The 23,574-nt window shown below is 36.7% G+C and overlaps 1 long non-coding RNA gene across 1 annotated transcript in view; it reads right to left on the reverse strand.

Annotated features, from left to right (window-relative positions):
• Window positions 1-1,248: 1,248 nt before the first annotated feature.
• LOC306872183 overlaps window positions 1,249-23,574 on the reverse strand; it is a 48,321-nt gene continuing 25,995 nt past the window's right edge. Inside the window, exon 3 of the long non-coding RNA XR_013784402.1 lies at window positions 1,249-2,779. This is a non-coding gene — a long non-coding RNA (uncharacterized lncRNA). The remainder of the gene's footprint in view (window positions 2,780-23,574) is intronic.

A 23,574-nucleotide genomic window follows, 5' to 3' on the forward strand; every position in this document is an offset into this window, starting at 1 on the left:
CTTCAGTGCGTCTGCTGTGCCCAGCCAGTATGTAATTACTCAGTAATGCTTTTAATTGGAGACATTCCCGTGATTCTGACAAGAGCATTTCTGAGCTTAGACCGCGATTTACTAAGAAAATCCACTTGATACGCAAACAGCCGCTTTAACCGGGAAAGTGCATTCAACCGTTATAACTGGAGCAAGGACTTAAGCGCTTTCATTTTTTTTTAATGTTCAGGGAATTCAGCCATAAAATTTCAGAAAGTTTTCAATGCCAAGATGTCATGTTTCGGGAATAACTAACAGCCAGTATGTGTGTGAGAGAAAGATTAAGATTCCCAAATGAGAATTTGATGCCTTGAGAACTCAATTTCACAGGGAGAATAAAGCAGAAAATATGCTAATTCAAATGAAGACGGAGGCCTGCTGGTTAGTACCGGCGGGTCAAGGTTTAGCTGGTTAGCTTGGACCCATTAGCCCATGCAGGTAGATATCATAACTACACCAACTAGCTGCAAAGAGCATAGTAATTATATTATTATTATTTGTTATAATTATAATTTAGTAATTATTTAAAAGGCTCTTAATAGTGTGAAACAATCCGATGTAAGATGAGCAGAGAATATAGTAGTAGTGGCACTCGTGTGGTTCTGAGTAGTGCGTCTTCAACAAACTCGTCATCTTCAGGACCTCAGGCCACTAATTGTCTTCTGAACATCATCAAAACCAAAACAACATGAACATCAAAACGCCTTTGAAGATAATAGGGAATGATTTTTGCCACCACAAGGAAAGAAGTTATTACCAGATGAGCCAACGTGTAAAGCCCTCTTAGTGGGAAGAGGAACAAAAGATTGCTTCAAAAGCTTGTTTTCACTGGAGTAGAAATCTCCCTCCACTTCAGTCCATGAAATAAATGAGAACAGGAACAGCATGTACAGTGCATTATGCAGACACACAGATACAGTTACGAATGAATGGAGTTTTTACGCATTAATTTTTTTCCTGAGAAAAAGGAATTCAGTGGGCACTAAAGTTGTTCAATTCCCAAAGTTCTTCAAAAAATGTTTAGAAATGGTACTTAACCCATAAGAACCCGGACCAATTTCTCCTTATAGGAAAATTATGGGGCTTATACAACAAACCAAATGGACCACAAGTAACATGTTTCTGCAGTTGTTTTTGAAATACAACCCCTCCTTGTGAAAGATCTGTAATGTTACATATATGACACATTGGGTGTTTATTTCTCAATTGAAAAAAAAATTTATTAATTTGCTTTTCCACAACTTATAATCAAAATGATTACTTTTCTGGGAAGATAAAACAAAAACCTTTTTCAGAAGAAATCCAGTTTTCGTATTTTATTTGCATTGCCACAACATATTTCAAAACCACATAACTGTGACCATTAAGTTTTACAACAATTATTTATAACATATCAAAATTCTACCTTTTCAGGTATATGGTTTAACCAGAAATTAATTTTGAGTCAGTCTTGTCAGTCATATAATTACAGTCAATGGGACTCACGGCTTTGAGAGAGAGAAAAAACATACACAGACAAAACCAAATGAAACCCTGTGGCTCCTGACGATATCCGTGCCCTGGATCAGAGGTAAAAATGATATAAATACTGTTCAGTTTCTTGCACAGACCGATCGTTTCGTGTCTTTAGACCTTAGTGTATCGTCTACACACGACCCGGACACACGACCCGGAATGTATTACTTATGAAGATATTTATTTACACTAAATACAACTCTAGAAAGCACGAACATAGCATCATCTAAATATTCTGCTATAAAACAAAATAAATAAAACTATATAAAATGCCCAACAGGACTTAATGAACTAAATCATGTTAATTTATATGAACATTTATATTCCTTAGAATGAATCACTTTCTTGTGGAAGGTTTCCAACACAGAATAAATATATAGATTTTTTGTCAATTCTGACTTTTTGATAGAATTGTGAGATATAAAGTCATAACAAGAAAATAAATTTTAAAAGGTATACTTGCAATTCTGACTTTCTCGCAATTCTTTTAATTGTGAGTTATAAACTCAGAACTGCCAGAATAAAAAAATGTAAAAGAATAATGTGACTTTTTAATCTCACAATGACTTTTCTTTTCAAAACAGCAAATTATCTCACAATTTTGACTTTATATCTAGCAATTCTGAGTCAGAATTGTGAGCTATATACACAGAATTGCAAGAAAAATAGTCTAAATCGTGAGAATTTCTGAAATGCTTTTTTTATCCAGTTGTGGAAACAAACTTCCATATTTTCCAGCCTATTATTTGAAAATGCATCTGAAAAATTGAAAAGCGGATACCGATGCCCGTCCATCATTCCAGCTGTTGTAGAAAAAAACAATAAGCTCAATAAAGGCGCTCCAAAGCACAAAAAAAGTTGATCAAACACTGAGCCTTTGAGTCAACTTGGCATTCCTGTTTTAGCACATCCAAAAAACAAGTGCTTTTAAACTAGATACGAGCCATCTATAATGAAGAGCAGTGTTCCATAAACATGCCTCACTTCTACAAAAACCTCCTGGAGCTCGTCTTAGAGATACACTTGACTCGCCGGCCCACAGTGAGCTTCTGTATTCATGCTGTGCTCGACTCAAGGAAACAGCTCACCTAACGTCATATTTCATTCTGCCAGGGCTTTGATCAAGAGAACTGCTGCTCCAGATGTCCTCACGATCATGTGTGATGGAGGATGAGCCGGTCCATCGCAGCACCAGGAACACGGGTGGCCCGGAGAGCGCTGAGGGATGACGAACCTGCGGAAGACCAACAGCACAATGTTCTTCTCATGCCATTTTCACTAATGAAATATCTGTAGGGGTACAAGAATACGGAGTGCAGAAATAGTTCTCCCAAAATCTCATCGAACAAGAACATTCTTAATGACAACAGGCAGTAAAGTTTTGACGCAAAACAGCAAGAGTATCATAAAATGAGTCCATATGACTTTAACCCTGTAAAGCCTGACATATTAAATAATGTAATTATTTGAAATGGTGACTTTTACTGGACCTTTAGATACTTCAGGCTTTTATGGCCTATATACTATGATATAGTGAGAATAATGGAGCTCATATTCGAAGAGGAAAAACACTTTTTTATTCAGAAGCCAAAAGTGAGCAAAAATATGTTGTTTGGTGCAGTTGCTAATATTTACAAGGCCACTACTTGCATAAAATGCAAATAAATATCAGTCGTCTTGCTATTTCTACCAATAATATGTCTTGTATGATGATATTTAAGTGCTTATAGTTTTATGATAAAAACTCTGTAGTTTTTATGGTTAGGGCAAAACATATAACTCAGTCCAATAAAATGATTACTAAAAGAAAAGCAAATAAATGTTTTTAGAAGTACACTAAAAAGTTATGTTAAAGTTATAATGTTGATAATTTAGATTCATTAAAAATTGCATATTAAATACGATACAATAGGCTTAAAATATAGGCCACTTTTATATGGGTTGGTGTTGAATAGGGATGAAATCAATATTAAACTCCTGGCCAATAACAATAAGCAATATTTACTCTATGTATAATATGTAATGCATTATAACTGATAAATGGACAATATAAAAATTCTATAATCCTTTGTCAAAACAAATAAAAATAATAAAAAAATAAGTAAATGTAGGCACCACAGCGTTACAAATATTCAGTATTATTGCAAGTTTTCTGCAGATTTACTAAAGATTACATTTAAATTATTTATGTTGATAAATCTCTAAAAAAAAAAGTAAAAGTGAAATGTTAAAATTATAACAAGCAGGCACAGTTAAATGTAAAATCAACCGAAATTAATTCATTCAAAAGGGGAAAAAAAAAATAGTATCATGCACTCTTGGCATCCCCAACATTCTTGGCTTAACGAAACACAACAGAAGACAGACAAAAATAATTACATTTGAGTGCAGAGTATGTGTGAAATGAGAAAGCCACATCATTCAGAGATGCTTCCTCCATCTGCTGCAGTGCAGGAGCTTCACATTCAGAAGTCAAGACATTAGCATGGTGATGCCCGCTATGCACTGCGGCAGAGTGCTGCTTTATATCAAACCACTGATATGAGGCATGATATGGTGCAGACTGACTGGATGTTCCTGTGCAGACTGGGTAAATCCATAAACCCTGTGGTGATGCCTCCTCATAACATCATAACACAGGAAGGCATCAAGACTGGGCTTATGAATTAAGAAGGCTTCAATAAGACACTACAGATATATATTGTTACATGTGGGATACCGTCACCAGCATTTATTTCTTTTTATTTCTATATTAATTTATTTAATGCAGAAAAATAAATAAGTAGATGGAAACCTGACTACTGTTGCACAAGTTCATAAATTCACTGTTGCAGTGAAACTGTAATGATATTAATGAGTGTTTTCTGAAAATAATCCATGAATATATTAATTGCCAATGCTCTAGAACAAAAAGTCTAATCTTATGTGCAGGCTGCAGATACATCAAAATCCATTCCACAGACATCGAAAAGGAAGGTACGAAACCGCTGTCTTAACTGCACTTCTAAGAAAAGTCTGATAACTGGGAAGAAATGGTAAAAGTTCACTCTCAGAAATAAAGGTACAAAAGCTGCCACTGGGGCGGTACCTTTTCAAAAGGTAAACTTTTGTACCTATTAGGTTCAATTATGTACACTTTAAGTACTAATATGTACCTTTAAGGTACCAAAATGGACCCTTTAGGTACAAACATGTACCTTTCGAAAAGGTACCGCCCCAGTGACAGCTTTTGTACCTTTATTTCTGAGTGTGCAAGTTACTTAAGGAATAGTTATTTTATTATTAATCCATCTTTTAATAGATGAATAAACCATATGTAACTGCCATATTTTTCTGCAATAAGATGAATCTGGACTTTAAACAGAAAGATTGAACATTTAGAAACAGGCAGAGTTACTTTTTTTATCATAATTTATTTTATTTTATTTATTTTTTTATTAAAGAATGTGACAATGTTTACAATGTACCAAATATAGAACCCCACAGATTAAACATATAAGAGAAGAAAAAAATAAACAAAACACTAAGTAAAGAAGGTGACAATATTTACATGTGCCAAAATGCAGATACACAGACAAATAAACATATATACTGATGGCCAACCTGACAAGTCCGTTCTGATTAACTCCTGTATTTGCATTCATATGTCTGTGAGCATGCGCGCATGTGTGTGTGTGTGTGTGTGGGAAGCATACAGCTGAAATAGCATCATAATAGATTGATAACAGATATAAGTAGTAGTGTTGGGTTCGAGTCCACCTTTGTCGAGTCCGAGTCGAGACCAAGTCCATAACCTATTGAGTCCGAGTTCGAGTCCAAAAGGTGCTGAGTTGGACTCAAGTCCGAGTCCTTAATGTTCGAGTCCGAGTCTAGTCCAGAAACTGTATTATACTGGAAAATTTTTTTGAAAATACAACCGACCTTTTTATTATTATTGAATTTAATCTCAAAACTTAGCCATTAAATTAATATTTGAACTTTTACAAACCAATGGCAATATAAATTTAACAAAAATACAACATTTTGCCATTTAATATTTTTCTTTTGTTTCATGTGTAATAAAACTTGTTTTAAAGCAAAAAAAAAAATCATATAGAGGTATATGTAAAAATTAAATTACAAGTTTATGAAAATACAAATTAACCTGTTTCATTATTCTATCTCTATTGTGTCTTCCAGTTCAACAACTGACACTTCAATTATTTGATGCCCCTGTCCCACATTTACAGAGGATGCAGAAAAAAGAAAATAATTAGTAGTCATAACAACAAGCTTAATGCTTCATTACTTTTACTTATCTGTCTATCAATGACAAGAAACATTTTTCAGAACAGCGCTCTGTTATGGTAACTTTTTAACGTGAACTGCAATGAACACTGAAGATACAATGTACTGTATTACACAGACAGGGCACTAAACCAGGGCCTTATTGCTTTTCAGAAATACAAGTTCTGTGACCATTTTGTGGGTCAAGCGGGTACGATGTGGTCTCATGATGATGCCACCTTTACTAAAGACACGCTCTACTGGTGCAGAGGATGCTGGTATAGACAACACTTTCACTGCCAGAGAATGGAGCAGTGGGAATTTCTCCCTGTTTGTAGCCCAAAATTCAAGTGCAGCATTTGTGTCTGTTTCTTGGATGGTATCAAAGTACTTATGTATCTGAGTTTGAATGTTTGAATGCTTAGCTGAGTAGCTCTGGTGCTCATGGGCTCGATAGCGGGCTAGAAGTCGTGGACATTTGGCAGGAGGAGAGTTTGTGGTTGCATCACCGCCAACGTCACAATTCAGCATGTCTCCACCTGCAGTGGCCTCAACTTCTGCAGTCAAAGTATCTGAAAAATCAGAAACATGATAAAATCATACACATTAAAATGTATTATCTGCATTTAGGTCCCAAGGACCACTGCTGTATGCCCACAGTGTATTTTATGCTCACAAAAAAAGTTTTCTTCATAACATGATGCAGACAAATCATTGTAATGTTAAGCAAAGAAATGCATTACCTATAAGAGATCTTTTCAGATCTTCTCTGAATTTCTTCACCAAAACTGCATTCTCGTTGTTGGTTACATCTAGACCAGTTATGGCCAAATTGAGGATCAAGCATTGCAGCCAAGAAATACACAACATGGTCAAACTGGTCCTCGCTCCCATTTTCCTCAACCATTTTGGATCTCGCAAAAATCCCAGAGAACCTCTTTAAAAGGGACTGCCGAAGGGCTATGGCTAATTGCCGGCAATGAGTTCTCGACTCCATTGTTTGAAGCAGATGAGTGTTTAAATCCAGTACCGTGGGGACCACCATACTAATAGTCACCATCTTCTCACCCTCTGTGAATGTGTTTCTCAGTGATTGTCTTCCTTCCAATGGGAGTGTATTTGTTGTCCATTACTTTCAGGAAATGCCTGAAATGCTGATTTTCGACAACTGACAGTGGTAAAGTGCAGCCAATGATCAGATCTTTAATGATGGCGTTATTGATAAAAAGATGATGAAGAAGAAGAGGAGAAAAAAAAAAAACTTTTCTTATCGATGTTGTCCTCCACCCCTTCCCAAAACTCAAAGATTAATATTCAAATTAAGTTCAAATAGTAGTTTAGGTGGAGATGTGTTGTTGTGATTGGTCTCAGACAAAGAAGGTCAACAGATTTATGACTGCTGGAGGGTAATGAGAGCTGACCAGAAGGGGTGTAATTCTACTGTATTATGAGATGAACTGGATAGATTTTCCATTGAGATATAATCAATTAGGTTTTTCCAGGATGCAATATTTACGGATTTTCTTGATTTCCAGTTCATGAGGATAGTTTTCTTGGCGATAGCTAGCGCTACCAGGAGTAACTAACTGTTTGTATTGTCTAAATTGATTATAGATTTATCGCCTAGTAAGCAAACTGATGGAGAATGTGGGATGTGACATTCCATAATGACGGATAATGATTCAATGACTTTTTCCCAAAAATGTATAATTGGGGTACAATACCAAAGGGCGTGAACATAAGTATCTGTTTCATTTTGGTTGCAATGTGTACATGTTTCTGAAGTGAATCCCATTTTAAACAATTTCTGTCCGGTTAAGTGAACTCTGTGAAGTACTGTATAAATTGCAAGTTGGCATTTTTTGTCATAAAGTAGGTATTTTTGCAGATTTGTGTCCAGAAAACGGCATCCGGAGCAATAGATAGGTCTGATTCCCATTTAGCATGTGGTAAACTTAATGTGTTGTCTGATTTTAATATTATTCTGTATATTTTGGAGAGTAGTTTTTTTGAGGACGATATATTAATTTACTGAGATTAAAGGGGATTAAAGTTCTAGATTAACGGTTCGAATGTTGATTTTTGATTCCAGATATTCCAAAAAACTATTCCTCCCAATGCCGTATTCCTGGACCAAATATGAAAATGAGGCCAGATTATTTCTATGAAAGATGTGTTGGAGTTGGGTTATGCCCTTTTCTGCCCATGTGTGTAAATTAAGTGGCTTCTGATGAGTTTGGGTGAATCCATTTGTATATCTGTTGAAGCTGATTAGCCAGAGAGTAGTGGTAGAAATGTGGTGCTTCCAATCCTTGTGTTTTTGGTTTCTGTAAAGTAGCTAGTTTAATTCTTGGGGTCTTATTTTCCCAGTAAAATTTTATAATAATTCAGTTTAAAGATTTAAACCAGGCGAGGGTGGGTTGTGTTGGGATCATTGAGAATAAATAGTTTAGTTTAGGGAGTATAGTCATTTTGATTACTGATATTCTGCCCATAATGGATAATGGTAAATTCATCCAGCGTTGAAGATCATAATTTATTGTTTTGAGTAATGGGGTGAAATTAAGCCTAACCAGCTCTGACAGCCTGGGGGAAATATTAATGCCTAAATATGTGATGTGATTGGTGCATAGAGGGATAGGTGATGTCTGGGATGTCACATCCAAGCTATTGTGATTTAATGAAAGAATGGAAGATTTACTCCAGTTGACCGAGTATTCAGAAATGTTCGAAAATGAATCAATAAGTTTAATTATTTCTTGTAATGATGATGAAGGATCTTGTAAATATAGTAATATGTCATCTGCGTAAAGACTGATTTTGTGCTGCATGTTTAATGTTTGAACTCCTTTAATGTAGCTGTTTTGGCGAATGGCTGCTGCTAATGGTTCGATAAAAATGGTGAATAATGAGGGAGAGAGAGGGCATCCTTGTCTAGTCCCGCGGTGCAGTGTGAAGCTACGTGATGTTAGTCCATTAGTGATGAGAGTGGCTGAAGGTGATGTACAGTGGTGTGAAAAAGTGTTGGCCCCCCTTCCTGATTTTTTATTTTTTTGCATGTTTGTCACACTTTAATGTTTCAGATCATCAAACAAATTTAAATATTAATCAAAGATAACACAAGTAAACACAACATGCAGTTTTTGAATGAAGTTTTTTATTATGAAGGGAAAACAAAATCCAAACCCACATGGCCCTGTGTGAAAAAGTGCTTTCCCCCTAAACCTAATAACTGGTTGGGCCACCCTTAGAAGCAACAACTGCAATCAAGCGTTTGCGATAACTTGCAATGAGTCTGTTACAGCACTGTGGAGGAATTTTGGCCCACTCATCTTGGCAGAATTGTTGTAATTCAGCTACATTGGAGGGTTTTCGAGCATGAACCGCCTTTTTAAGGTCATGCTACAGCATCTCAATAGGATTCAGGTCAGGACTTTGACTAGGCCACTCCAAAGTCTTCATTGTGTTTTTCTTCAGCCATTCAGAGGTGGATTTGCTGGTGTGTTTTGGATCATTGTCCTGCTGCAGAACCCAAGTTCGCATCAGCTTGAGGTCACGAACAGATGGCTGGACATTGTCCTTCAGGATTTTTTGGTAGACAGCTGAATTCATGGTTCCTTTTAACACAGCAAGTCTTCCAGGTCCTGAAGCAGCAAAACAGCCCCAGACCATCACACTACCACCACCATATTTTACTGTTGGTATGATGCTCTTTTTCTGAAATGCTGTGTTACTTTTACGCCAGATGTAATGGACACACACCTTCCAAAAAGTTCAACTTTTGTCTCGTCAGTCCACAGACTATTTTTCCAAAAGTCTTGGGGATCATCAAAATGTTTTCTGGCAAAATTGAGACGAGCCTTTATGTTCTTTCTGCTCAGCAGAGGTTTTCGTCTTGGAACTCTGCCATGCAGGCCATTTTTGCCCAGTCTCTTTCTTATGGTGGAACAAGTGGGGCCTGCAGTTCTTTAGATGTTGCTGTGGGGTCTTTTGTGACCTCTCGGATGAGTCGTCTCTGCGCTCTTGGGGTAATTTTGGTCGGCCGGCCACTCCTGGGAAGGTTCACCACTGTTCCATGTTTTCGCCATTTGTGGATAATGGCTCTCACTGCGGTTCGCTGGAGTCCCAAAGCTTTAGAAATGGCTTTATAACCTTTTCCAGACTTTCGTTCTCAATTGTTCCTGAATTTTTTGGATCTCAACATGATGTGTAGCTTTTGAGGATCTTTTGGTCTACTTCACTTTGTCAGGCAGGTCCTATTTAAGTGATTTCTTGATTGCGAACAGGTGTGGCAGTAATCAGGCCTGGGTGTGGCTAGAGAAACTGAACTCAGGTGTGAAAAAACACAGTTATGTTTTAACGGACGGGGGGGGGGCAAACATGCAAAAAGAAAAAAATACAGGAAGGGGGCCAACATTTTTTCACACCACTGTATATATAATTTTAATCCAATTAATGAATGACTCTCCAAACCAAACCTCTCTAATGTGGACAACAGGAATTTCCATTTGATCCTGTCAAAAGCTTTTTCTGCATCCAGAGTGACTATGATGGCTTTTGCTTTTTGAATTGAAAAATAGTACATTAAGTTGAATAGTCTGCATGTATTGGTGGATGCTAATCTACCTTTAATGAAACCGGTTTGATCTGGGTGTATTATAGATGGTGTGACCTTTTCTATTCTATGGGATAATACTTTGGCGATGATTTTAATGTCAGCATTGATCAGAGAAATGGGACGGTAGCTTGATGGTAATTTTTGATCTTTATTGGGTTTGAGAAGAAGTGAAATTGTGGCAGTATTCATATTAGCTGGGAGTTTTCATTTTTGTTGTGACTCACTTAACATTCTGATGAAGAGTGGTGATAGAGTGGACCAAAAGTGTTTGTAGAACTCAGCAGGGAATCTGTCAGGACCTGGTGCTTTATTATTAGGCATGTGTTGTAGTGCTGTAAGAAGTTCGGGTTGTGTGATGGGTGATTCTAGGCTATTTCTTTGGTGTTCATTCAGTTGTGGCAGATTGATACTGTTAAGAAATGAGTTGATGTCATTTTGATTTGTGATTAGAAATTGTGAAAAATTTGGTTAATTTCTTTCGGTGAGTTGGTAGGTTTTCCTTCTGGGTCTGTAATAACTGAAATTGTTGCTTTTTTTGTTGGGTGTCATTCATTTCTAGAAAGAATGCCCACTCTCTTTTAAAATAGTTGTCAAAATCTGGGTCTTTCAAGAGAGATATGTTACAACGCCATCTGGTAGCAGGTTTATGAGGTTCACTTCTATTCCATTTCAATGTTACTAGAGCATGGTCACTAATGACAATTGGATGAATCTTTGATTCGGAAATGTTTGATATGATAGAATTACTGGTGAGAAAGAAATCAAAACGTCCCTCGGGGTCTATAACAGTGGTATTATGAATAAATTAGATTTTTTTACTTATTAAAATGCAAACTCCTCTTTGTTTTGAATTATATTGAGCTAAGAATAAATGACTGTACTTTGATGATTTAATTTGATCTTGATCTGCGTCTGATAGATGTGTTTCTTGCAAAAGGCATATGTCCGCTTGTAGATTATTTAAATGGTTTAAGACTTTGACCTTCTTTGCATGAGAACCAATTCCACGAACATTCCAGGTTAGAAAATTGATAGAAGACATGTTATGGAAAGGAAATTAATATTACTGTATGAATGTACGAGTGCCGTGCATGTATAGGTGTGAGTGTATATATATGGGGGTAATGTCTTTATCACGGTATAACTGTCCATTGATGTAACGTTTGTCCACAGAGATAGTTGCCTTTTTTCCTTCATTCATCATTTTTTTTCGGATTGGGAAGAGATGTTTCGACGCTCAAGAATGTCCTTTGAATATTGATCGTTGAGTCCGTAGTTTGTGCCTTTGAGTTGTTTGCCTTGCCTCTGAACCAGTTCTTTTTGTTAATAATGTTTGAATGTTCGATGATTGGACGTGGGCGATTGCTGTTGTTTTGGGATCTGATCCGATGCACATGGTGAAAAAGTGATATCCTGTACAGTTTCAGATGATAATTTCAGCTGTTTTATCATGAAGTCCTTAACTGATTTTTCGGAGTCGTCTGGGACTTGTTCCGGAATGCCTGTGAAAACTAGATCGTCCCTCATGTTTCGCGATTGTAAGTCCAGAATGCTCTCTTTCATGGTTTTGTTTTGTGTGACAACGGAGGCGAATTGAGAGGTAAGAGAGTGAATGGAGTCCTTTAAAAAAATATTTTCTTTGGTGAGAGTGTCTATCTGTTCTTGACTGAATTCTAAGCGGTGCCGTAGTTCTTGAATGTCCTTGTGTATTACTTCTATTAGCGCGATCCTTGCATCAAGTCCGGAAAGTTTGTTTTCAATGGAGAGTAGAATATCGCTTACCTCTGTGCAGCATGGCAGTTTAGGTGATGTGGATGGTGTTGTACCTGTGCTGGATAGTGAATCTGAACGGGGTCTTTTGTAGTTTGGAGTGAGATTGCCTTTACTTTTTTTTGCTGTCGTCTGGTTTGTCCTTGTTCATGGTGCTGTAGAGTCTGTTGTAATGTGTGTCGATGTATTCCTCAAGGTAATCCAGGTTGCAAAGCGTTATACTCCAGTTTTGAAACGGAAGAAAAAAAGCAAGACGAGAGAGAAAAAAAAAAAATGAATCAAGTTGTTTAAGGTTGTAGTCAAGCAGCGGGGAGCCGCCATCTTAGATTATGCACCTAATCTCGTTTGAGTTTTCGCGTTACGCAGCCATCCCTCTCGCAGGCAGAGTTACTTAACCAGCCCACAATAGTCCTTAGTAAGGTCGTTAAAGTGCAAAAGATAAGGTCAAAGGTCATTCAAACCTTTCCAGTGATTAATTAATTAGTTTGATATAAATATGGAAGTTGTCAAGGACATCCAGTAATAAATCACGCACAAAAACTTGCATTAATAAAATACACACGGAGGGTGGATTTTGACGTGATCTTGTTTGTGAGTCTAAGCAACACTGACAGAGGAACTACCACAAAATGTTTGGAGGAGTTACATTACAACATTACATCCCTCAAATCCATGCTGCGCTGAAGCCTCCATTACTCTCAGCATTCATTTTAAATGGGAACATTTCAACGGCCCATAAGCCTTGTTCACAACATGAGGTTAAAGCCAAGCAATGCTTCACATGTCTCCTGTCAACTCCGATATGATCTAGCTTTGCTATAAAGATGTTTGACAACCATTTTCTTTTTTGTTGTTACAAATACATAAATGGTCATTTATTTGACTGTTTTTAATTGGCCATTTTACGAGTTCACTTGCTTTCTGCCATTTGAGATGGTGTACACAAACGTTTAAGGCATATTTGTGACATGCATATCGAGTTTCATGAAATGCTCTTAACACCTTTACACTTTCCATGGAACATCTTTGTCTTAAAGACACCTCTCCCTCTTACTATCCTCTCCTTTTTGGAAAGCCTTCAGTTAATTAATTTTTCATCTGCATCTTATGATGGGAACCATCTGTTTGTGATTTATGAGCCTATGTAGAGAGATGAACGAGCAAATCCACAAATTCATCACACTGATCCACACAAGTCTGCGACATACGGTAACAATGACAGCCAGAGAGCACGAACGCAAGCATATAGATACACATCTAATGAACTCTGACCTGCGTATTCACAGAGCACAAGGATGTTTGAGCAAAAGAGCATCTAAAGGTCACGGATTGACCTCTAAGAACAGAACTCAAAGTTACAGAATAAGTGCATAATAAAAAGGACATGTTTTTGGGTACTGATATATAATCAACACATCAACACTGGAACATCAACACTGAATTTGACTATTTCTAAAATGCCATCCTACAAAGATACCATTTCACCGTTAAAATCAGAACAGGGAGAAAATTATTCATTTTACATGCTTCTGACGGCACCATCATGCTGCTGTTTTAGCATTAACTTTAGACAAGGTGAGTCATCTAGATTTAAAGTATTAATGGTTTCCACATGAATTAAAAAAAACATGAATTAAAGTTGGATTTGAAAAAGAAAGAAAATCATTATTTTGTTAATTCTACTTAGATTAAACACAGATTATATATATCTAAGGGTGCTTGCATATTAATTGTCATTTATTTTTAAATCATGTTTAAGCAAGAAATGATTTGACTGGCCCTGATTCAGCAAACGAGCAACTGTGTTAACCAATCAGTCTCTGCATATCAGTAATTTTAAGGCATTCTGATTGGCTGACATGTCATGGGAGGATGGGGTGGGGATTTATAAAATTAGCAAAACTGGCAATATTGTGCAAGCATATTACCGTTTTTTTATGTGTGTGTGTGTGTGTGCTGTCACCTGAGATAACTGTGTTGCCTCCAGCCAAAGCAAACAACAGATGATTATCGGAGAGGAAAGAGAAATTTCACAGATAAAGTGCAGACACCAGAGTCAGCACGTTCTTCCCAGTCATCTGTAATTGCCTTACAAATACCAGCACCATGCTGTCTAGTTGCTCCTGAGGGCTTTGAGAAATCCAGTGTATCATCTGCTAGCATACAAACACACGATGGGTAAAAACGTAGGGTTTTTTTTTTTTGCAGTGCTCTCCAAATATTCAGTCTTTCACCTGAAAAGGAGCATTTTAAAAAGTTGCATGCATTAGGAAACAGAGGCGCTTGATATATGGCAGCACTGAATCCTGTTGACATCAGCATATAGTGACACTCACAGCTGTTTGTTCTGAGTGTATAATAAGCATATGAAATGATTAGTTCATAAAGTGAGAGCTGTGACAGCCTGTCATCAAACGCTGACGGGATGCTGTCGAGGGATCGATATCCAGATGGCGGCTGATATGGATAACAGCTCAGCTCTCCTGCCGAGTGGATCTGTGAAAAGTAGAGCTGTTGAAAATGGTGAAAAGGTGAAAATGTGGGTTAAAGGGCATTATATCTGTTTGACTCCACACCTTCAAGCAGTGGTTGGATGTAATGATGAAAATCCATCACTGGTTTGAGTTGGACCTTTTCACAAAAGCGTCATGAATAGGACTGAATCGGTCGGAGAGCTTCTCAAGTTAACAGCTCACCGACTCATTGAACCCCACTCACGAAACAAAACCAATTTATGCTAATTCATTCATAAATCCATTCTAGGAAATGTCTTCAACTTTAGGCACTTTTATGTCCCAGGAGATGAATCTTATTTCAACAGATTGCCACTTTATTCTTTTTGTTATATGAAGGTCACATTAAACCAGCCTTTGAACTTTTCACAAGGCTTTTATTAATATTTCTATTTTACTGCCCTTGGTCAAGACACAGATTTTTCATATTAAATACAAAAAAGTATTTATTATTTTATATATAAAATACAGTATATATTAAAATATGATTTATAATAGTAATAATAATTATTCTTATTTTATTGCCCTTTTCTAGACCCATATTTCAATTACAGATATATAGAAACATATAATATAATTTATAGATAATATATCTGAATATGATATGAATTATATTTTATTGTTGTTATTATAAATTACTATTACAGATTTTACTGCCCTTAAATACTTTTACATTTTACATACGTACATACACGCATATATAGATTGATTATTGATTGATTGATTGAAACTATATACACACTCCACAAAAATGTGAATCATTAGTATATATTAAAACTACTATGAAACTATGAATAAACTATGATAATCTAATCAGAGCAAAATAATAATAATAAAAACATTTTATTGTGAGAAACAGATATTAATTATTAAACAGGTATTACTGTAATATTAATATAAATATATTAATTTAATATTAATAAAAAAAGGTTTTAATTATTTACGTGTGTGTGCACGTGTGCACTTGCAGGGTGCCACTGAGGAGCTTGATATAAGATGTGATTTGTGGGGAGAAAAAAGAAAATCAAGGAAAATATTACAGGTAAACAATATTTTCATCAAGCATAATTTCCAAATCAAGCTTTTATTGTGTCAAATTAAGCTCAAAGTGTGAAATATCATTCAACTGTGTGTACTTTGAAAGAAAAAACATCCAATGATGACTGCTATCAAAGTAATAAAACAGTGTTGGACATTGTTAGTTTTCAAACTAAATAGTGAGAGTGAGTGAGTGAGAGAGTGAGTGAGTGAGAGGGTGAGTGAGAGAGTGAGAGAGTGAGAGAGAGTGAGTGAGTGAGTGAGAGAGTGAGAGAGAGTGAGAGAGAGTGAGTGCGTAAGAGAGTGAGTGAGAGAGAGGGTGAGTGAGAGAGTGAGAGTGAGTGAGTGAGTGAGTGAGTGAGTGAGTGAGTGAAAGAGAGAGAGTGAGTGAGTGAGAGTGAGAGACAGTGAGAGTGAGTGAGAGAGAGAGTGAGTGAGTGAGTGAGTGAGTGAGTGAGTGAGTGAGTGAGTGAGTCAGTCAGAGAGTGAGTGAGTGAGTGAGTGAGTGAGTGAGTCAGTGAGAGAGTGAGTGAGTGTGAGTGAGTGAGTGAGTGAGTGAAAGAGAGAGAGAGTGAGAGAGTGAGAGAGAGTGAGTGAGTGAGTGAGAGAGTGAGAGAGAGTGAGAGAGAGTGAGTGCGTAAGAGAGTGAGAGAGAGGGTGAGTGAGAGAGTGAGAGTGAGTGAGTGAGTGAGTGAGTGAGTGAAAGAGAGAGAGTGAGTGAGTGAGTGAGAGTGAGAGACAGTGAGAGTGAGTGAGAGAGAGAGTGAGTGAGTGAGTGAGTCAGTCAGAGAGTGAGTGAGTGAGTGAGTGAGTGAGTGAGTCAGTGAGAGAGTGAGTGAGTGTGAGTGAGTGAGTGAGTGAGTGAGTGAAAGAGAGAGAGAGTGAGTGAGTGAGTGAGTGAGAGAGAGAGAGAGAGTGAGAGTGAGTGAGTGAGTGAGTGAGTGAGTGAGAGAGAGAGTGAGTGAGTGAGTGAGTGAGTCAGTCAGTGAGAGAGTGAGTGAGTGAGTGAGTGAGTGAGTGAGTCAGTGAGAGAGTGAGTGAGTGTGAGTGAGTGAGTGAGTGAGAGAGTGAGTGTGAGTGAGTGAGTGAGTGAGTGAGAGAGTGAGTGAGTGTGAGTGAGTGAGAGAGAGAGTGAGAGAGAGAGAGAGAGAGTGAGAGAGAGAGTGTGTGTGTGTAAGTGTGAAAAGTATTTCAAAATTAATTTAGCAGTGCACAGTCTAAAAAACACCCTTAATTGAAGAAAATCACAGAAACGGTCAAATGTAATTCTGTGTGTGTTGTGTATGTGCTGTATCTGAAGGAAGAAGCAGTTCTCCGCACCGACCCGAGGACAGGGGCGATATGATACTGCTGCTCCCCTTCAGAGAGACAAGCTGAATAACAAACAGCTCAGAAAGCCTGTATAAAGGATGGGCTTTCAAGCCAACAATCAATCACTTAGCCAGCGTGACCATAGGTATCCCAGCTTACAGAGATTTATGGGTTCAGAGGTCAGAGTGGAGGAAACAAAACACTGCAGGTAATATACACCACTGAAGCACCGGAGCCGACCTTCCCAACAGCAACTCAACACTCCACAGTCAATAAACACACACCCACCTGTCAATCCACCGCAAAGAGAGACAGGGAACTTACAATGCGTGATGTCAAAGGTGACCAATTAGAGTTTTGGGCGAAATTTACAGAGCCCTGTTATTTGAAGATGTCTCATATGTCACTCAGGACACATGAAGTATAAGAGGAGATAAAGAGCGTCTCAGCCTGCTGCCACAGACCTCTGCATCTCCCTGCCTGGGAGAAAAACAGCGTTTTTAAGGAGGAGAGAGGGGGCTGAACAGAGTTACGGACAAATAACCACTAGAGGGCGATCTAGAGGAGCAGAGCAAAACATGACAGTGCAGAACGAGCTGCTGCTGGTTCAGGATCAAAAGAGAAAGCAGTGAGGGGGAAGAAACATGAGCCGCGGGGTGTTTGCAGATGAAATATGATGGTGTTTTATATAGAGCTGCTGTGCTTCGGTGAAAAGAGGGGGTAAAAAAAATAAAAAATAAAAAGAGCAAAGGAGATGATCAAGCTGTTGTTTCTCATCATACAAAAGTGGATGGTCATTTATAATCCAAAACTGCCAAAAAATAAATAAACTAAATTAAATGCACAATTTTTGAAAAAAAAAAATTAATACAACTTAAAAAAAATAAAAATAATCATATACACACACACTCATAAATATATATATATATAAAAATAACACATAATAAATAACAGAGAAGTAATATAAATTAAAAATACATACATTAGGATTTTTGGGGGAAAGAAATTACAATTTAAAAAAATATATATAATAAAATTCATATACACGCACTAATATATTTGTTTTTGTAGGAATGGTCCCTTTAAAGAATGAAAGCTGAACAAAAATCATAAGTGTTATATAAAATCTATATAGAAATTCCAAATAAAATCCACTTTTGACCAACTAAGTCAAATTCCTTTGTAATACAGTCAGACAAAATAAGGACACACTTGAGTGTCATATCAGATCATACAAAAGCTTCTGACTGGATATTGAGTTGGTACTTTCAGAGAAATATAACAGAACAACATAATGACTCAATAGCTAGAGATATTAACTTGGGTAAATCCATTTCGATGCCTGCTATTCATAAAATATGGAGGCCGAGAAATGACTTAGGTGTAAATAAATGAATAAATACATAAATGCAGAACTAAATATAGAAATACATAAATAAATGAAGAAATAATTAAATGCTGAAATAAATAAATGCAGATATGCATAAATGAATGAATAAATGATTTTGTCAAAAGTGTCGTTTTTAATTGTGCTATTTTTGTACCATTTGTCTTATACTACATTTATGTATTCTACGTTTATTTATTTTTACATTTATTTATTTCTGTATGTCTGTGTCCGTGTGTTAATAAGGTAGGCGGTCCTAACCTCTCTCAATGCAGGATTGGTTAAACAGGATCGTTCGATGAATTAGTTATCGGCTCAGTGCTGATATGGATATAGACCAGGGTTCCTCGAATCTTGCTCTGGAGGGCCAATTCGCTGCAGAGTTTAGCTCCAACCCTGATAAAACTTACCTACCTGTGATTTTCTAATGACTTTGAAGACAATGATTGGCATGCTCAGGTGTGTTTGATTAGGGTTAGAGCTAAACTCGACAGGAAAGTGGATCTCGTGGGCCAGATTTGAGGATCCCTGATATAGTGAGTGAAGTGACATTCAGCCAAGTATGGTGACCCATACTCGGAATTCGTGCTCTGCATTTAACCCATCCAACGTGCACACACACAGCAGTGAACACACACACAGCAGTGAACACACACACACCGTGAACACACACCCGGAGCAGTGGGCAGCCATTTATGCTGCGGCGGAGCAGTTGGGGGTTCGGTGCCTTGCTCAAGGGCATCTCAGTCGTGGTATTGAGGGTGGAGAGAGCGCTGGACATTCACTCCCCCCACCTACAATTCCTGCCGGCCGGAGACTTGAACCCGCAACCTTTGGATCACGAGTCCAACTCTCTAACCATTAGGCCACGACTTCCCATATAGACCTTGATCCAGCTGTGTTCGCCGGTCTGAAAGACGCAGCAGGCCTGCTTCACATGCGCTTGAAACACTACGGTCAGCCGTGTCTTGAAAATACACGGAGCCAACCACTCTTTTATTTTTATTTTTTGCGCGTCTAATCGCGCTCTTACGGTATGGGTGCTGGGAGTGGTCAAAATGGATGTAAAGATGCTGTAATAACGGCGTCATAACACCACCCCTACACCTAAACCTACGCCTTTCTACACCTAAACCTAACCTAAACTTTCTGCTATTACAGATTTTGATGCCATGATTGAGGGGGAAACAGGGGAACTGAATTCACCGGAACACCGGACTTGCATCTTCCCGTCCTCGAGTCAAACTTGCGAAGTCGGAACTACCGAGGACTCAAGTGCGAACTTGGTATTGAGAAATGGCTTGTGTATTTTCAAGACGCAGCTGGCTTGACTGCAGTTAATAAAGTTAGCAAGCTAACTAGGCTAATTGCTATCTCGTGTTCGTTCCTAACAGAAACGGTTGTTCTGACTGGTTTGACTAATACCAATCCCGCTTTGAGAGAGGTTAGGACCGCCTACCTGATTAACATACGGACAGAGAAATACAGAAATAAATGTAGAAATGCACAAATAAATGTAAAAATAAATAAATGTAGTAACACAAATGGTACAAAAAGTTCACTTAAAAATAACACTTGACAAAACATTCATTTATGCATATCTTTCTTTCAGCATTTAATTATGTATTTTATGTATTTCTATATTTATTTCTGCATTTATGTATTTATTTATACTTAAGTAATTTCTCGTCCACCATAATAAAAAAAATACTCTTATACAACTGCATTTGATTCAGTTGAGTGTTGAATACAAGTTAAGCAAGGTGTTATTGAATTGAGTTGTTGAATTTTAATGGCAAATGAGCAATATACATAATAGTATATACAGATAGATAGTAGCTGCTAGTGCTGTGGGCAAACCAGAGAGAAGTCAAAGCCAAACTCATTTTCTGGTCTGGGTCTGTAGAGAGACTCGTGAGGTGATGTACAACCTCATCATCTCTACTTCTGTCACAAAACACACAGCTGTGAAGATGGACTAACAACAAGAGCTCATAAAAGCAGCAGGAGCAACAGTCAAAGAACAGAAATACTGATGAAGACTGCAGGAGCATGATGGGATTCGCCACTGTAGTGGCAGGAATGAAATCGGTCTGTGCAGCTCCAGTTGAAGAAAGAGCAGAGATGTGCTTATTTTTTTTATAATTGACTATTCAGTATGGTCATTTTCAATATTTTTCAATATTTTTGAATTTCGTAATATGCAATTTACAGATTTTCAGTAAATATACAAGTTTTTACTGCACAAATTACAAAATCACAAATATCACACAAAACTTCAAAAGTTCTGACAAAAATTGTCTTGAAATGTATTGTGGAAAATGACACGTTGACAATATTAAATATATTTCAAATAAAAAATATAAATAACTTAAAATAAATGTAATAATTTAATCAAATCTACATCAATTTAACTTAGTAAATTTTTAATAAGTATATAAATACACACATTAAAATAATTACATAAAATATAAAAATGAAATTCAACTAAAAATAAACAAATTAATTTAAAATTTTAATCAAATAAATTATTTAATAGAATTTTAATCAAATAAATACATTTTAAATAAAATAAATGGAATTAAATAAAAAAATACATTAAAATGTAAATAATTTTAATTAATTTAACATTTAATGGAATTTTTTTAATAATTATTAAAACAATTAAAATAAATGCAACATTGTCATAAAACTATTTAAATAAGAAAGAATTGAAAATAATTAAACAAATAATTACACAAATAAATAACTTTTGGTTGGGGTTAAGATAAACTAGTCAGCCTCACGATTACTTGGTTGGTGCTTCACCCTGCTACATGTGAGGACACCAGGCAACATTTTATCTGCCCTTCTCATAATAACAGCAGCTGTAGCAACAGAAGACAACAATGCAAGAAGAGAAGAGAGCCACCAAATCCACAAGAGAAAAACTCTTCCGGGAGGGAAGGTGTTTGTGCCGTAATGGAAGAGCCATCCTGCTTCGTTTTCAATCAGAATCGAGTACACTGTTATCCACGCTCCTTTCCTCTCCAAGCACTGCTCAATTCCCCATGGTCTGAGGGAAAATCCAATTACTTTTCAAACAACCCCAGAGGCACCAAATGGTACTCTGTCTCTACCAATTATCTTGCGCTCCTCAGCGACAGACGCACACATCCGAGTGTCCATGCCGCTCAACAGGTCCGCTGGCAAAACCCCCTTATTTAAAGATGATTTGATATGATTGTGGTGGGAGGTGAAGGAATGTTTGGTCCAGCATTGGAAAAGTTCAACACGTATTTAAAAAAACAAGTTCCTCTCACTGAAAATAAGAAGTTTATCTCACCTGCTGCTGACTGTGAATTGAAGTCAAGTGACAAGAAAAAGAAAAATGATGCAAAAGCAGCATAAAACGACCAAAAAAGTAGTTCATTTGGATCTTGTGCGATCTTCGAAGTCTTCTGAATTCATTCGACAGATTTGTGTGATGAACAGACCAAAAGCAAGCTGTTATTCGCTGAAAATCTTCCTTTCCTGCTGAAATTTAATCATGGAGTCGGTGAGCTGAATTTGAGGACAATCTGATTTAATAAAAGAATCATTGGGACTGGTTTTGTGATTCACTGAAAAAGATCAGACTACGTTTACAAATCACACATCATTAATTCAGTCAGAATAAAAAAAAGATATCCATGATATTCTTGAATAATTCACCTTGAGTGTTCGACAAAGATAGGTTTCAAACGACACAAGGATGAATACATGACAGAAAGTTGCTAATTACATTTTTAGAAAGCAATCAGTATAGCAATACAACTCTCTCATCTCCAACTTTCAGCGCTTAAACAGGCATCTGAAAGAGGCTAATTATTATCTGATGAGCTTAACACACACAACACCACGAGAAGAATGAAAACTACAGAAGTTATGGTTAATCAATAACGCCTTATAGGGCATGAAAAACAAGATGATCGATTGTGTTCCCCACAGCACCATTCATTACAGGGCTGATGCAGCTATTGACCACGCGCTAATATATTACACAAATGGAGAGCGCTGCTCATTAAAGACTCAAATATATTACAAAATACCAAAATGTAGCAGAGCTCTCGAAACAAAGAGTCTGCCGCGTGACATTTTCATCTCCATCAATATAGCAGGGCTTTACTTATTCATGAGGTTAAACAATTACCCGACAGACACTCTTGCACACTGAGGGAAGTCAAGCTGCCACCGCAGCAGCGCTAATGAAGAAAATCAGACTGTATTAACTGAGTAAACAGCCAGAGATTCACTGATTCTCTCGTGTTTAATATCCAAACGCAGCACAGTAATGAATTGCCCATCACTGGGGCTGTAAAGTGCCAGATAAATGTGTCTGAGCTGTCTTACCTGACACACACACACACACACACACATATGATTTCATAACCTGCCGGGCTGTTTCAGACACAAAAGCTGCTCTGAAAAGGAGAGTTTGCTACCTTTAAAAAACTAATTTGGAAGCATCAGGAGAAAGCAATCCCACAATGCACTATGGTGATTTATAAAAAAAAAAATCCTTTTAAAGTCGGTGAACGAAGCGTGAGAAATGCTGTTTGTACTATTGTAAAGACTGCTACAACTTTATCTTCTTTATATCAGAACTTATACTGTCCATTACTGCCCAAATCAGGAAAAAAATGCAGTTTATAATAACAGTTTATATAATAATAACATTATATATTTCATATTTCTAAATATTTATATATTACATTATAATTGTTTTTAATATCTATAATATTTCTTAATTTTGTATTATTAATTGTATCAAATACAATAAAAATACTTTATATAAAAGGCCTAACAGTTTATAATATAACATCATATATTTAATATTTCTAAATAAAATTACATTATGTAAAACAATAATTTCATACTTATATTTATAAAATTATTTCTATATTTTATTACATTATAATGTCATAAATATTTTTATTTGTTTATATTATCAATAATCTATTACAATTACAGTATAAAATATTAAAAGTCAGATAAAAAATACAATGTAATACTTATATTCATAAATATATCATTTTACATCATTGTAATTGTTGTATAGTCATTTTTTATTGTTATATTAATTATATTATATATTAAAATAATGT

The sequence above is a fragment of the Barbus barbus genome (genome assembly GCF_936440315.1).
Source record: "Barbus barbus genome assembly, chromosome: 7".
Lineage (NCBI taxonomy): Eukaryota > Metazoa > Chordata > Actinopteri > Cypriniformes > Cyprinidae > Barbus > Barbus barbus.